The sequence below is a fragment of the Lissotriton helveticus genome, chromosome 3_1, assembly GCF_964261635.1.
Source record: "Lissotriton helveticus chromosome 3_1, aLisHel1.1, whole genome shotgun sequence".
Lineage (NCBI taxonomy): Eukaryota > Metazoa > Chordata > Amphibia > Caudata > Salamandridae > Lissotriton > Lissotriton helveticus.
In genome coordinates this window covers 578,812,988-578,828,958 of record NC_136061.1, presented here as the reverse complement: position 1 = coordinate 578,828,958, position 15,971 = coordinate 578,812,988, and positions in this window count along the sequence as shown.

Here is a 15,971-nt window from a genome sequence, read left to right as displayed (position 1 = left end):
CCCCAGTAGTCACACACTTATAATATGAGGGAAGGAAAATGATTGCTGGTTAACAATGATCTAGTGCTGTTATTTCTAGATTGAGAAATTCAGTCATCTCTACTTCATTCAGAGGTGTATTGTTATTCTTAGGGAAGTGTTCCAATCTCTTAACACTTAAAACAAACAATTTAAGACAAACAAAGTTGACATCTCACACATAAATGGTGGCGAAGGTACCTTCGATTTATCATGGTATAGTAGTGTGTATGTTGTTGAATTTCAAATGCTTCTGTTACGGCAGCCAGGTGAGGAACAACTTTCCCTGAACTTGGTTCCCAACAAACAGTAACACATTGATCTTAGATCAGGTGAATACCTCTAGCCCCACTAACTTCTTCAAGGGGATATGCCTGGTTGCACACCTAGATTGCTTTAAACCTGCTGGTTGCCAAATGAGGAAGCATTCTGAAGGCCAGCATTTGAACTCGCCCCATGGGCCCGGTTCTCCGTGAGGTTATTGCATTGCCTGACGCGTCGCATCCCTGCTCAGAGTGTCAACACATAGTTTTGCACAGTCATGGCCACCTTAAGTGCGACACTAGTGGATGATGGAGATTATAGTTACCAGCTAATTCTGAACCCAGTAGTTAAATGAATCAGGAAAGAAAATAATATACACTAGATTATGCCAGTGCACTTCTTAAATAATACGTGTTGACATAAGATGATATTTGCGGCTTCAAGGCCCATTGCCATTGATTCCTATGGGCTTCAAGGCCCATAGGAATCAATGGCAAATACCGATTCGGTAATTACCGAATCAGTAAGTAACGAATCCTACCGATTTGGTAAAAATTACCAAATTTTTACCTACATCTTATTTACCGATTCATAAATACCGAATCGGTAAAATTCGGTATTTATGAATCGGTAAATAAGATTTACCTACATCTAGCCCTAGATGTCTATCTGTCTGCAGAATATCATAATAACAATATAGTGTCATTTTCAAGCACACCATGCATATTTACTATGCGTGTATTCTTTTGTGAGGAATAATTGGGCATATGTGTGACAAATGGTGAATTTAAAAGTACATGGGCCCAGTATCTTACAATAGTGACATTGAAGAACTATATTATTGCATTTGCTTTCCTCTTGTTACATTGTATATTTAACTGTGTAGTACCCTTGATAAACGTTATGGTTTAAATCTTTTTATTAATTTTTCAAACAGATATAAAGGACAAGACCCTCCGATCCTCTACCAGAATGCAAAAGAGACAACAAGGTCGCAGTACACAACATTACCTCAGGCAATAAGCATGGAGCGGGTCAACAGAATCAACAGAAGAAGAACACAAATGAAGAACACTCCTAAACTACCCTCCCACCCCTGCCACCCACCCGCCCTACCCATCCCTCATCCACCGTAAACAAAAAAGGAGGAAAGGAGGAGAATGAGGGAAAAAGCAGCATACTGATCAGCAGCGTAGTTTATGACTATTTGTGGGGTTGTTGCTTGGTATCTGCGTATCTGGGAGACGAAGTAGTCGGAGGTATCTGGGGCATGTCAACTCTCGGAACTCGGACACCAGGAGAGTCAAGAAGGGCCGCCACAACTCAGGGAACTCCAACCCCCTACCGGCTAATGTGAGAGTAAGCTTCTCCATGCCCAACACCATCCAGAGTCTCTGAAGCCAGCCTGAATGCGTGGGGAGTTGGGTAGAGCGCCAGTGAATCAGTCTGTATGGCCGCTCCTAGGGCAATCGCTATCAATCGACTCTTCTGGGACTAAAGTTGATACGTTAATGGGTTAGGTAAACCCAGAAGAATATAACGAGGGATCTGGGTCTCAGAGTGTAGATCTATTTCGTCAAGGACTTGGGACCAATATGGCTGTATGCGGGTGCAACTCCAGGGGACATGTTCTATCGTACCCACCTCCGCACATTCCCTCCAGCATAAGTCGCTCCACCGGGGATCAAAGCGGTGTAGACGCTCCGGTGTGTAATACCAATAGGTGGCAGTCTTGGTCAAGGTCTCTGTGAGGCCCATATGGTAGGCCGAGTGTCATGCCCTATGGTAAATGCCCTCCCAGTCTTTGTGGCTCAGGGATCTCCCTAGATCTCTCTCCTAGCGAGCACAACCCGCGTTGTCCTTGATACACTTTAAAAGATAAAAAAAAATGTTATATACACCTGTGTTCTTTGGCTATATATTTGTCCGTGGTGATTGGGTCACTGGTTCCGATTTTTATGTAAGGAACAGAAAACATTTCTCTAAATGGATACTCGAATAGAAATCTATTGGCAAGTCTATAAATAACTTTGTACCTAAATACACACTAAAAGCAATATAATTGAGTATTTTTAATAAATCCCTTGAAGGCGTTCCCTACCCGTTCATTTTGATTTTGCCCAGGCCCTCAAGGGTAGATTGGGGTTCCCATTATATTCAATTAATTACTAACTCAGTGCAGCACAACTCATGGACCCTTTATGAGACAATATTTTGTTATTTTCAACAAAATAGATTACTACATGAAGTTGATATCTGTGGTCATTGTTATGAAGCGAAAAATGTCTCTCCAATTGAAAAATAAAAGATAGTTCCTAAAAATGTTGAACAAGAAATAGCTGAAGAACTTCAAGAGAGACGTACCCAGGGTCCAGTGTTTACATGAGATTGTAGTAGTATTTGTAGTATACGTCAACAATCTATTGATATTTCACTAAATTTCTTAAGACAATATGGAAAAAAACTGTGAAACAGAAGATTAAGATATTACAAGAACTAGGGGGCATATTATCAATGGATTTATCTCCGCTTTTTTGGCTTTAAAAGCCAAGAAAGCGGAGATAAAATTATCTCCCTATTACCTAGCTGTCGCTAACACCAGTTAGCGACAGCTCGTAGGAGATAGCGACCATCTTGGGCCCCGCTTTGCATGTCAGAGAAATTTATCACTAATGACATGCAAAGTGGGCGTGCCAAGATGTTAGCGACTGGAAACAATCGCTAACATCGCTATCTCCTATAACCAACTTTTGGAGATATTCGCGCTAAGCGCGAATAACTCCAAAAGCTAACACATGCCCTGAGCAGTTCTTAGCCATGTTATCCAAAGGGAGGTGGATAACATGGCTAAGAGCATTTGCTCGGTAATGCATGAATATCGCTGACTTTTCAGCGATATTTATGCATTTCGGCCAATTTTGATCGCTTAGGAGATAAACCTTGATAATATCAAGGCTCCTAAGCGATAAAAATCGTCGCTACACGGCGATAAAATTATAGCCGCTAAGCCAACATAGCGATAATTATCGCTAGTTGTTGCTAATATGCCCCTAGATCCTTCCAAAGTAAGAAAAAAACTGAGTTGCAAGGTCTTGTCTTTCTAGGAAAGTGTGTCAGTCGTTTTCATCATTTAACAATGTAAGCAGTACATCATTCCGAAATGCGAAAGTTAGTTAGAAGATTATACTACGTGAAAACTCCTGCATTATGTCTAAATGAAATTAGTACAGCTCTTTTGCATGCTTCAGTGTTGAATGTAAAACAAGTTTAGTTACGTTTCTTTGCTAGTCAAGAGGAGTGTACAGAAAAAAAGTGTTTGATAAGTGGACGTGTTGAAGAAGAGATGGAAGATAGTACTGATGTGAAGCCCCAGCGAGCCCTGGCTATTATTATTATTATTATTATTATTATTATTATGGGGTCCCATTAAAATAAAAACGCAGGAACCCGCGACCCCAGTGCGAATTGCGACGTTTTATTTAATTATAACAATGCTTTCTTTGGCCCTGGGGGTCCTTCTGAGACCCCCTAAGCATGCCTAAGGGGTCAGGGTGTTACTACCCTACCCCCTTCTCTTGTTTTATACCTTTGTTTCTCTGTTTTCTGGTGACTCGCATCTACTGAGTCACAAGATGGCTGCCAACACTTCCTGGTTTGGCATGTCGGCAGCCAATCACAGTGAAGCTCGTGCACGGGACTTAGGCTCCGCCCAGATATCACAACTTTTATTTTTTTAATGTCTCCGCAACTACTGAACGGATTTACACCGTTTAAAAAAAAAAGGTTGCTTTCTGATCCAAGCACTACCTTTTTGCCAGATTTTGGGTCATTCCATTCAGCAGTTCGGGCTGTAGCTCGTCGCAAAATTTCCTATGGAAATTAACATGGGGAAAATGCGTTTTGGGACCCCACTTTATCCTCAGCCCCCGCTTGACAGATCACCCCCAGACTTTCGGGATAAGAGCTGACCTGGATAGACTTTTATTTTGGAGAATTTCGCAAAGATTCATCAAACGACGCCAAAGTTATTAGCAAATCAAAAAATGCTTTTCTTATGGAAACTAGGTTGTAACTATAACTACCAAAATATACATACATATATACATTTTTCACCCCACCAACGCGTTTCAGCCAAACTCGGCTTTGGTCACGGTTGGTAAGTCCTTCTTTTATTTTTACATTTATACTGCCCACGTTTGCCTTTAAGTGGCATTGTGGGAAATGTAGGTTTTCTGACATAATTACAATTTTTGACAAACAAAAAAGAAAGACAAATGCGCATTAGTGCCATTATTGTTCATATACAGCTTAGGCTTGCTGTGTTTGTCATCATGGGAAATTATTGGAGGTCATTATTGTTTATACTAGTACCATGGTATAATACCCAAGTTCGTCAATTGTAATCATTCATGATTAATATGGTTTCAGCCGGGTGTAGTACCCATTTCATCACAGTTCATTTTTATGTGGAGGTGAAGTATACAATTAGTCCAAATGTACATGAAGTTCTTCGTCGTTGTTGATATGTGCTTATGTGCTTTGCAGTTGCATAGGCGATATTTGCATTTTTCACTGCACGTATGTGCTCTAAAATTCTTTTCTTTAGCATGCATTTTGTGCTTCCTATATATTTCATCCCGCATCTACATTCTATGATATATACTACAAACTTAAAAGTGCATGTAATATATTGATCGATTTGCATTATTTTTCCATTTGGTTCCATGATGTTGGACATACTTTTACCAATTTTGCATGCCTTGCAGGATGTGCACGGTTGGAAGCCTTTCCTTTGTTGAGTCAGCCAATTAGTTTGTGATTTCATTTGGTAATGACTTTTGACCAAGAGATCCTGGAGGGAGATATTTTTCCTGTAGGTGATTGTTGGTGTTTTTCCCAAGATTTCACCTATATCCGGATCACCAGATATTAAATGCCAATACTTTCTCATTTTTCTTGCAATGCAACCACTTTCCTTACTATAAGTCGTTACAAATCTTGGGGGGTCTTTGTTTTGGGTGATTTTTGGTTTCTCAATTAGAGTTTCTGCTCTTGATTTCTGATCTGCTCTTTTCTTGCATTTATTCAGAGTTCGTTGTTGGTATCCTCTTAATTCAAATCTCTTTTTGCTTTCTTGAATTTTACTTTCTGCGTCATCTTCTTTTGAACAGTTCCTTTTCATACGTATGAACTCTCCATACGGGATGCTGTTTAAAAGTGGTTTGGGGTGGAAGCTTGTACCGTGTAGTACACTGTTTGTAGCTGTTTTCTTGCGGAACAGAGTTGATTCTAGTTTGCCCTTTGATATGTAGATCTTAGTGTCCAAGAAATCTATTTGTTTCTTGTTTGTGGAGCAGGTGAATTGTAGACCAATCTCAAATTCATCTGGTTACTCGTGTCCCATGCTATTGTTCTCTCCCACCAGCCCATGGTCATTTGAGATGTCATCAGTGATGTCACTGACCATGTCATGAATGATGTAATATGTGACATCATCAGCAGTGGATTGCGGGCGTGCGCGATATAGTTAGTACAACCAACTATATCGGAGGAATTTCAATGGTTTTGTATGAGTGAAATGCCCAGCTAACTATAACACCCCTAAAATCTACCGTTTTTTCAGTGAATTTCTAAGGTTTTTTTTAAATGCTAATTCCTAACTATATCAGGCCTGAAACCTATGTTTTTTTCAGTGAATTTCAAAGGTTTTTTAAATGCTAATTCCTAACTATATCAAGCCTGAAACCTATGTTTTTTTCAGTGAATTTGCAAGGTTTTTTAAATGCTAATTCCTAATTATGATGTGTGTGAAACCTATGGTTTTTCTGTGAATTTCTAAGGTTTTTTCAATGCTAATTCCTAACTATAACGTGTGTGAAATCTATGTTTTTTCCAGTGATTTTACAAAGTTTTTTAAGTGCTAATTCCTAAATATAACGTGTGTGAAACCTATTTTTTTTTCTGTGAATTTCCAAGGTTTTTAAAATGCTAATTTCTGTATCAATTTTTATATTTTTGATATATTTATTTACCAACAAACTGCCTTTGTATATTGTAATACATTGACTGTATCCTGTAATATGGAACGGCACAGCTAGTTTTTATGATTTGGATAAAGTTAAACATTATAGTCTACATCTTCAATCAAAATATAAACAGTCAAATTTGTCAATTAATTAATTTTTTTCAATGTGCGCGCAACGTGCGCGCACCTCGTGATTATTATTTTTTTTTTGCCCCTCGGGGTCCTTCAGAGACCCCCTGAGAAGGCCTAGGGGGTCAGGGGGTCTCTACCCTACCCCCTTTTCACGTTCTCCACTATTGTTTTTGACTCAGTTCTGTCTCGAGGGTGCGAGCAACGTGCGCGCACCTCGCAATTTAAAAAATATATATGTCCTTCAGGGATCCCATGAGAAGGCCTAGGGGGTCTGGGAGTCTCTTTCCTGCCTCCTTTTCATGTTTTTAAAAGCTTTTACGAAAATCGGGTAAAACGTAATTTATATGCGACGGTCGCGCAACGTGCACGCATGCGTGCGCACACGTTGCACGCACGTAAAGTCATGTGACATGAAAACAACACTTTTGATTGGTTTATAGTAGTTTCTTTTCCAGAATCTTGAAAAACCCCACCCACTTCCCTCACTATCTCTTTTGGTTTCCTCTGCTTTGTAACAGCTTTTTTTATATCAAAATGGCAGAACAGCAGCTACAGGATTCTTCTGAGTTTGTGTGTGAGTAACTCTGTAGATGAGTGTCCGTGTGTAATAAGATGTATAGGTGTATGAGTACATATGATGAGTGAGTATATGTATGAGTGACCATGTAGAACTGTTAGCGAATGACTGGATGTGTATGTAGATTTTGGAATTAATGAATAGGTTGTACTAACTGAAATTGGTATCTCCATTTTTCTGAAAATTTTTGTTTCTATTTTTGAGTGTGTGTATCAAGGGTTATATTACGCTGAGAAGAGGTCTGCCACTCTTTCACAAGAATGATGTCATCAGTGATGTAATCAGTGATGTCATTTGAGATGTCATCAGTGATGTCATCAGTGAAGTCACTGACCATGTCATGAATGATGTAATATGTGACATTATCAGCAGTGGATTGCGGGCGCGCGAGTTATAGTGAGTACAACTAACTATAACAGGGGAATTTCAAAGGTTTTTTAAATGGTAATTCCTAACTATAACGTGGCTGAAACCTATGTTTTTTTCAGTGAATTTCAATGGTTTTGTAAATGATAATCTTTAAATGTATTAATTGTTCTATTTTTTATACTGATTTACTACATTATTTCAAATGATTCATTTTTAGATATTTTATTTTTAAATTACGTTACATATTTTTAATATAAATAAAAAAAAAAAGTTTTTACACCTCTCTGGAACGCAGCCCCCTGACGCGTTTGCAGAGGGGGAACAAATTCCCCTTGCATACTGGGGGTCCCTGGGGGCCATCTAGCCCACCAGGAACCTCCAGTATTCCCCAGGGAGCTGCATTGCAGAGAGGTGTAATGAGGCCACACCTTTTTTTACACCTCTGTGCAACGCAGCCCCCGGGCGCGTTTGCAGAGGGGGAACTAATTCCACTTGCATACTAGGGGTCCCTGGGGGCCAACTAGCCCACCTGGAACCTCCAGTATGCGCCAGGGGGCTGAATTGCAGAGAGGTGTAATGAGGCTATGCCCCTTTTTATACCTCTCTGCAACGCAGCCCCCTGGCGCGTTTGCAGAAGGGAAACTAATTCCCCTTGCATACTGGGGGTCCCTGGGGGCCAACTAGCCCACCAGGAGCCTCCAGTGTGCGCCAGGGGCTGCGTTGCTTTGCCCCGGGGGATGGCAGTCCCCAGGGCAGTGTGGGGTCCCCCCACACTTCTTTATCACTATGCCCCCGCGATTTGGTCCCCACGGTGCGCACCTTTAGATATATATTTTTTTCTCTTTTGATTTTCTCAGGAACTACTGGAGGGATTTACACCATTTAAGCAAACGCGTGATCTGCGAATCAGACTCTACCATTTTGCCAAATTTCTTGTAATTCCGTTCAGCCGTTCGGGCTGTAGCCGTCTCTAAACGTCCTATGGAAAATAACATGGGGAAAACACGTTTTGGGACCCCCCTTTTTTCTCAGCCCCCACTTGACGAATCCCCCCACAACTTTCAGGGAAGGAGCAGAGCGGGCCATCTTCTTTGAGAAATTCGAGAAGATTCATCAACCGGCGCCAAAGGTATTCCAAATAGAATGTTGTGGATTTCCTATGGAAACTAGGTCCTAACTATATCTACCTACTGTAAAAGTTGCAAATAAAAAACATAAAATACATTTCAGTAATATACAACGAATTGAAGAGTTTCAAAGTTTTCACTTCCGACATTTAGTACCAGATGAAAAGGAAAGGATCTATGTTTATATCTAAACAAGTTCATCAAACACAGTTTACCACACATAGACACGTGAATTAAAACAGCTTCTGCTTTTAAAGAGAATAGTGTTCCTCTACGTAGATAAAAGAATAAATAAATATTAACAAAATTACATAACAATCTATGATATTTTACCGCTTAAAGACATAGAATCCTGTGAAATTGGGCAAGGAACAATATTAATCAAATCAGTTTGGAATATTCATAACAGCAAAACGTATGAAACAGTCTTAAAACCAACTATATCTGTCCTAGACACACATTATTAAATACAAAATACAGATATTGTTCGACAAAATGACTACCAGAGTGGGAGCTTGGACCATGCTTTTTATTTTAAACAGTTTTGTTAAATAAAAAATGATAGGAAGAGACCTTTAGATTTCCGTATTCCGTATAGATACATGCTGAGGCTTATGAATAGAGAAAGATCGCTATTTGTGCAAAAGATGTGATGTGGTGACTTAAAAAGCCTTATGCCTAGGGCAATGCACAATGGTCTTATCCAAGTTCCCCTAGGTTTCATGTAAGCTTTGCAGAAAAACTGCAGATGTCCCACATCCTCAGTATTGTGTGAGAATAATGCACAGTACAATGATTTGGCCTGGTTTCCTTTCCATTTTGTTGTAAACACATTTACTTGCAAAATTTCTAACCTGAATGTTATATATAGGGTTCTTGCAAAGAGGGGTACATATGCATCCATGAATGATGCTAAAGTGGGCATTGGTTTTTAAAAAATCGTAAACCAGGCCACCATTTTTTGCAGTCGGGTGAAAAATGAATGTTTTTTGCTTCCTAATCCGGTGTTATTCTTTATCAATGAAGGATCATCCCAGAGCATACTGATCCCTATCTCGCTGAGTTGCATTCTAATGCACCCGAACCAGGGGATCAGTTTGCAATTCCCAAGATTGTTTTAATCTTCCATTGCTTGTCTATAGGTAGACATTTTGGGGATTTTCCACAATTTTAACCAGAAAAGGAATGGTTTTAATTCACTAAATTGCTGATTCTTTTTAATCCTGTTTCAAAATACAAAGGGACAATTGGTGTGCTTTTGGGAAATGTGAATAAAGATCTCAAAAAAGTACTTTCCTTGAACGTTAGTGCTGATTGCCGTCTACTCCCCAAATCTCTGCCCCATAGACAGCTGTGGCTTGTGCTTTGGTTCTGTAGATCTCAATCGTTGCCATGCCAAGCCTGGGTTTGATTGCCTTGTACTTTTTGGTGATTGCAGATACCCTCTGGAGTAAGATCATTTGACTTTCTTACAATTTGGGACTTTCAATTCCATGGTTGATCCAATCTGACACCCAGATAGTCAAAGTTTTCTGTGATTTACAGTACTTCCCCCTTCATAAATAAAACTCTTCTTTGAAAGTTTTCTGAGGTTTATGGACCATTATCTTGGTCTTTGAAGTGTTTACCTCTAATCCCTGTGAATCACAAAACTTAGCAAAATTATTTAAGAGATTTTGAAGCCCAACCAGGGTGCAGGAAGGCAGTAAGGTGTCGTCCGCGAACAGCACTGCGGGGATTGGTACACCCCCCAATTTTGGTGAATCATGAGTGCTTTGACCCAGATCACTAATCACATCATTCATGTATAATGAAAACACCTAACTTGGGCAAAGTTTTTCTCATGTAATCTTTTCAGCATCTCTAGCAATTCACTATTAAATCTAAGGGTGGGCGTAGTTCGCGAAGTAGCGCTACGCGAAGCTACGCGAAGTGCACTTCGCACTACACGAACTTCACGTAGCACTACGCGAGCTGCGTAGTAGCATGTTCGCACTGTGCAAGATGCGTTTTCAATGATTGCACAGTGCGGACAAGCATCCGGCACTGTGCAAGCATTGAAAACGGCATCTTGCACAGTGCGAGCTGTAGTTTTCTGCTGCTCGAGTAGAATATTACTCGAGCGGCAGCTTTCTCTACGCGAACAGGTAGTTTCTCATTGAGAGCGGTCGCGAGCATGCGCAACCACTCACAATGAGAAACCTGACCTCCTCGCGTTCAGAATCTCGCCGGGATGTAATTTTGCTTGCTCGCGGTCGCGAACATGACGTTCAGGACCGCGAACAAGCAAAAAATGACCGCTGCACTACGCTACGCTGCACTACGCATGTTCGCACTGTGCTACGTGCAGCTCGTGTAGTGCGAAGTTGCGAAAACTTCGCAAACTCCGCGAGCGTAGCGTAGTGCTTCGCCCAGGGTTAATTAAATCCCATGTGGGCTAAGGTGAACCAAAGTTATTTTCTAGGAAACAAATCAAACATGGCTCTTAGATCCACTAATGCAAATATAATGTTTTTTTTAAGTTTAAGGTACTTCCATATGATTAAATTTTGTCGGTAAGTCTGATCAACTGTACTCACCCTCTTCTGAAACCCAACCCAGCTTGTATCGGGGATTGAATTTTTGTACCACCCATCCCCTCAAATAATCTAGCTAAAAGCTGCACACGAAAAACTCTTTTGAAGGTTGTCGATCAGACTTATCGGACAATAATTGCTGGGGATGGATCTATCACCCTTTTTAATTACCTCCGCACCATGCCCTGACTCGACTCAGGTATTCTGTCTGCCGCCAGAATCCTATTTGACCAAATATTTATGGACGGTCCCCACACATATGTTTCTGACTGGTATAGGTCTCCAGGGACTTGTCTGGACCTGATGCTTTTCCTGCATTTAGCGACTTTCAGGCTTTAAGTGCCTTAGTGAGAACTGTATAAGAGCATGACTTCTGGAAGCTACTGGGTTGGTGATGGACTTTAAATGATCTACATCATATATGATATATATATCCCTATGCCTCCAATATATTTATTGTCCTCTAAGTGTGAGTTTCCATCAGTTACATAAGTTGTGTACATGGGCAGGACTTCTTACTGTGGAGATTGTTTGAAAATTGGATGAGACACGTTAGTGACTCCCGCTGTGCATTCATGAGAAGTCCCCTGTAGTGAGAAACCAGTCAAGGTGGGATCAGGAGTGACTGACACTTATGTCTCTTCTCTGTAGGCCAGCAGTTCACTTGGCTATTCTGATACTGCTGACGTTCCCTAGATGCAACTTCCCTGCCATTAGAACTTTAAAAGGTGCGTGATGGGTCTAAATAATTATTTTTCGGTTTCCAATAATGCAGTGGAACTTGGCAAGTGCACAATACACATTTAAAGCACTCATCCCATAGCTAGTGTAGCTTTGCTCTACTAGGGATAGCATTCTAGAAAAACTCTGCCAAGGCCGGTCCCAAGCCCAGCTGCAAAAGGGGAAGGGTTATTCGTGGGACTAGCTACCCCACTATGTAAAAAACATTCTAACTACAAAAATATCAACCAAAAGACCAAGTGACATTCCGGCCTTGGGAAGAGAGGTATCTCCTTCACAGAGAGCTATAATGCTTGTATGAAAGTCGGAGTTCCCTGGAAGCCACAAAGCCGATCCACCTGCTTTTCACCAAGACAATCAGCATCAGGATATGGAACGTGAGGACCATGTACGAGACAGGCAAGAAAGCCCAATTGGCAACGGAGAGGAAAAAATACAACCTTGCCCTGCTTGCCATCAGCGAGACCAAATGGACATAGTCAGGACAGAAAAGATTGTCTCCAGGAGGTATGTTAATGTATTCTGGATACATGACAGAGAACACTCCACATACTCAGGGAGTAGCATTGATGCTAATGCCACCAGCCAACACAGCCTTGATTAGATGGGAAGCCCGAGATCCCAGAATCATCACAGCAACCTTCCGCTTAATGAAAAAGAAGGGCAACATGAATGTTCCCCAGTGCTATGTACCTACAAATGACAGCAAAGAAGAGGAAAACGAACATTTTTACAACAGACTCAAGTACACCCTGGAGAAATGCTTTGAGAGAGACATTACCATACTGATAGGGGAACCTCAATGTCAAGATTGGAAGCAACAACATTGGGTACAAACAAATCATGAGCAACACTGGCAGTGGAGGCATGAACAAGAATGGTGAAAGGCTCAGAATCTCTGTGCCCTGAACAGTCCGGTGAAAAGTAGTAGGGTATTCCCACACAAATTAATACACAAGGCAACATGGGTGTCACCAGACCATTCAAAGAGAATCAGATCGACCATGTCTGCATTGCCAAGAAATTCCAGCGGTCTGTGCAGGATGTGGGGGTGATGAGAGGAGGAGATGTGGCGTCAGACCATCACCATGTCGTGGCCAGGCTAAAGATAAAGCTGAAAAAAATATGGATGGAACTGACAAGCCAATGCCTACGATATGACACCACCTTATTCAAACACCACCACCAAGCAAATCCTGACCTGGAACCTTCAAGGAGAAAGGAAGAGAGGAAAACCAAGAAACCTGGCGCTGAGGCCTTGAGGCTGATAGCAAGGAGATGGGTTACAGGAGTCAGATTGAAAGAAAAGCCCAGGACAGATATGGTTGGAGAGTCATGGTTGTCAGCCTATACCCCAGGAGGGGTAGTAGGCGTAAGTGGCAGCTGCCACCAAGTAGTACGGGTTAGGCGGTGGTGGGGCGATAGAAAATACATTCAAAGTTACTTACCTTGCTGCCGGTTGACGCCTTGCCTACGTCCCATTCTGTTTCTGCTTAAAGCAGGAATAACAAAAAGACTCCCCTAAGCCAATCACGATGCTGCTGTCACCATGACAGCAGCGTCATGATTGGTATGAGCGCCGTAGTTTGGTGCTCAGATGAGGACTATGAGCCTGTGCATGTTCTTCACCCAGGCTGCGCAATACAGCCGATGGAAAAATGCAAAGTGTGCATAACTGTTTGGATGGCCCAAGATGGCTGGCCAAACCATCATGCGCATGTAAGTGTCACAACCACTACACCCTTGCTGGCTGTGACGATAGCCCAGCCCTGCCCCGCACCATGAAACCTGCCTCACAACGGAAAAAACAAATGATAATAACAGTGTTATTATCATTTAATTTTCCTTTCTTCACTGCTCAAAGAGCAGTGGGGCGGCACTCCTCCAACTTTGCAAAGTACGTTTTCGAGGAGCAAAACCAATGGTAACATGTCTGTCATCCATCAATTGTGATAACATTTCTGGCACAGTGATCAGTTGTTGAAATAGGCCATTAATAATATGAGGGTTCATGGTTGGGGCTCTGTAAGAAACTGGGTTGCTTGTTGAGGAGAGTGAAACCGTTCTCAAGCAGCAACCACAATTCTTCTCAAGGTGAAGTCACAATCAAACCCCACATTAACCTGTGCTCAGCACTCAGGTAGCTTGGCACAGAGCAGTCAGGCTTAACTCAGAGGCAAAGTGTAAAGTACTTGTGTAACATTTCAAACAGTAACACAGTGAAAACATACCACATTAGGAGCCCACACCTGATTGAGAAAAATAGAGTAATATTTAATGAACAACAAAGACACAAAACATGAACTGGGATCCTGCTCCTAATTGGAAATTACAGCTTATTAAATATAATAAGGCAACTCCAATGTTAGTATATGGAAGAGGTAGGTCTTGCAGTGGTGAACAACTAATTCAATAGCTTTTCACTTCAAGGGCATATAAAACATGAAATTACATGCCCCTCTTTTTAAATACATTGCACCCGGCCCTGACGGCTGTGTTGGGCCTATCCAAGGGGTGATTTATATGACTTAAAAAGAAAGGTTTGGGCCTGGTAAAAGGATTATTTTGCAAGGTCAAAATGGCAGTTTAAAACTGCACACACAAGTTGCAATGGCAGGCTTGAAATGTTTAAATGTCTACTTAAGTGGATGCTCAATCAGTGCTACAGGCCCACTAGTAGCATTTCATTTACAGGTCCGGGGCACATGTAGTGCTACTGTTCGAGGGACTTACAAGTAAAAAAAATATGCCAATTGGGGGTATCCCTTTTTTTAACAGTCTTTATTGCAAGTTTTTCAAGGTTTTTACAAATAAATCACCAACCCCCTTCCCCCCCCCCCCCGAGACCAGGTATCAATACATATACACCAAACAGAGGTTCATTGCAATTCAAACAGTTCCTGAAAAAGGAAATAATACAAAAGAATACGAAAGGGAAGAGAGATGAACAAAAAACATAATGAGCAAAAACAGAGGAGCAACTTGCTATAACACACAGTATGTGCCCTTGTTTAGATATCTCCGGAAATCCCCACTAATCATTCTCTTGAATCCAGTCCAGTAAAGGACCCCATATCTTCATACCTCGTCTTCGAGTGTTGAATCCCTTATTCCTATAGATGGCGACCTCCAGGCTACAGGTCGCGAGCAATCTGGCTCTCCACTGCATAAACGATGGTGGTATCTGATCGAGCCAGGCTGATGCGCTACACAGCCGAAGCACCCCCATCGCAACAAAAATTAACCCTTGTATCTGTGTTGGTCTATCAGTGTTTGACATGCCGAGGATGACTTCTGCTGTTGTAATGTTTACATCATAATGCGCTATCTCTGTAAGAAACCCTGATATTTCGGTAAGTAGGTTCGTTAAAGAGTCACACGAAGCAAACATGTGGACGATGTCTGCCACTGGTAGAGCACAGCGTGGGCACGTTGTTCCTTTCCCTGTTCCCCATTTAGATATTTTGTAAGGTGTATAATATAAAGAAAAGTAGGTCTTATAATATTGTGCTTGAAGCCTCATGGACATTAAACAAGAGAGTGACATTTCATATGCATTTGCTACCATTCTGGAAGAAAGTCCTAGTTTGCTCTGCCAGGCCTCTACATGCTTGTCCATATCATCTGATAGCAGTGAGTTCAAGGATTCATAGATCTCGCCGATTTTAGGAGGCATTTCTCTGTTTAGATTTTCTATAATATGACACGATTGAAATTTAAACCGGCCCCCCCCTTTCTTCAGTAGAAAATCTCTCACTTGCAGAAATTTTTAAAAATCCCTGTTAGTAATGTTAAATTCTAGTTTTAATTCATCAAATGATTTGATTCCAATGTTCGAAAAAAAGCAACCAAGCTGACTAATCCCCAGGTCGTTCCACCTCTTTATGCATGTATCGTGAAATATCTCATGGAGATCTGCATTCTGATTCACTGGAGTATAGTAGGAGTAGCGACCTAGTCCTGATAGCTTTTTGACATTCCCCCAGACTTTTCCAACACTGGAAATCGTCTTAAATTTGAATTTTTTTAAATACCCATCATTGACATGTCACCATACACATCCAGCGCTCCCTTCCCCCAGGATGAGTTCTTGTGGTGAGGGAATATTGCTACTTCCAGGGTTGCCAATTATAAGGGACAAA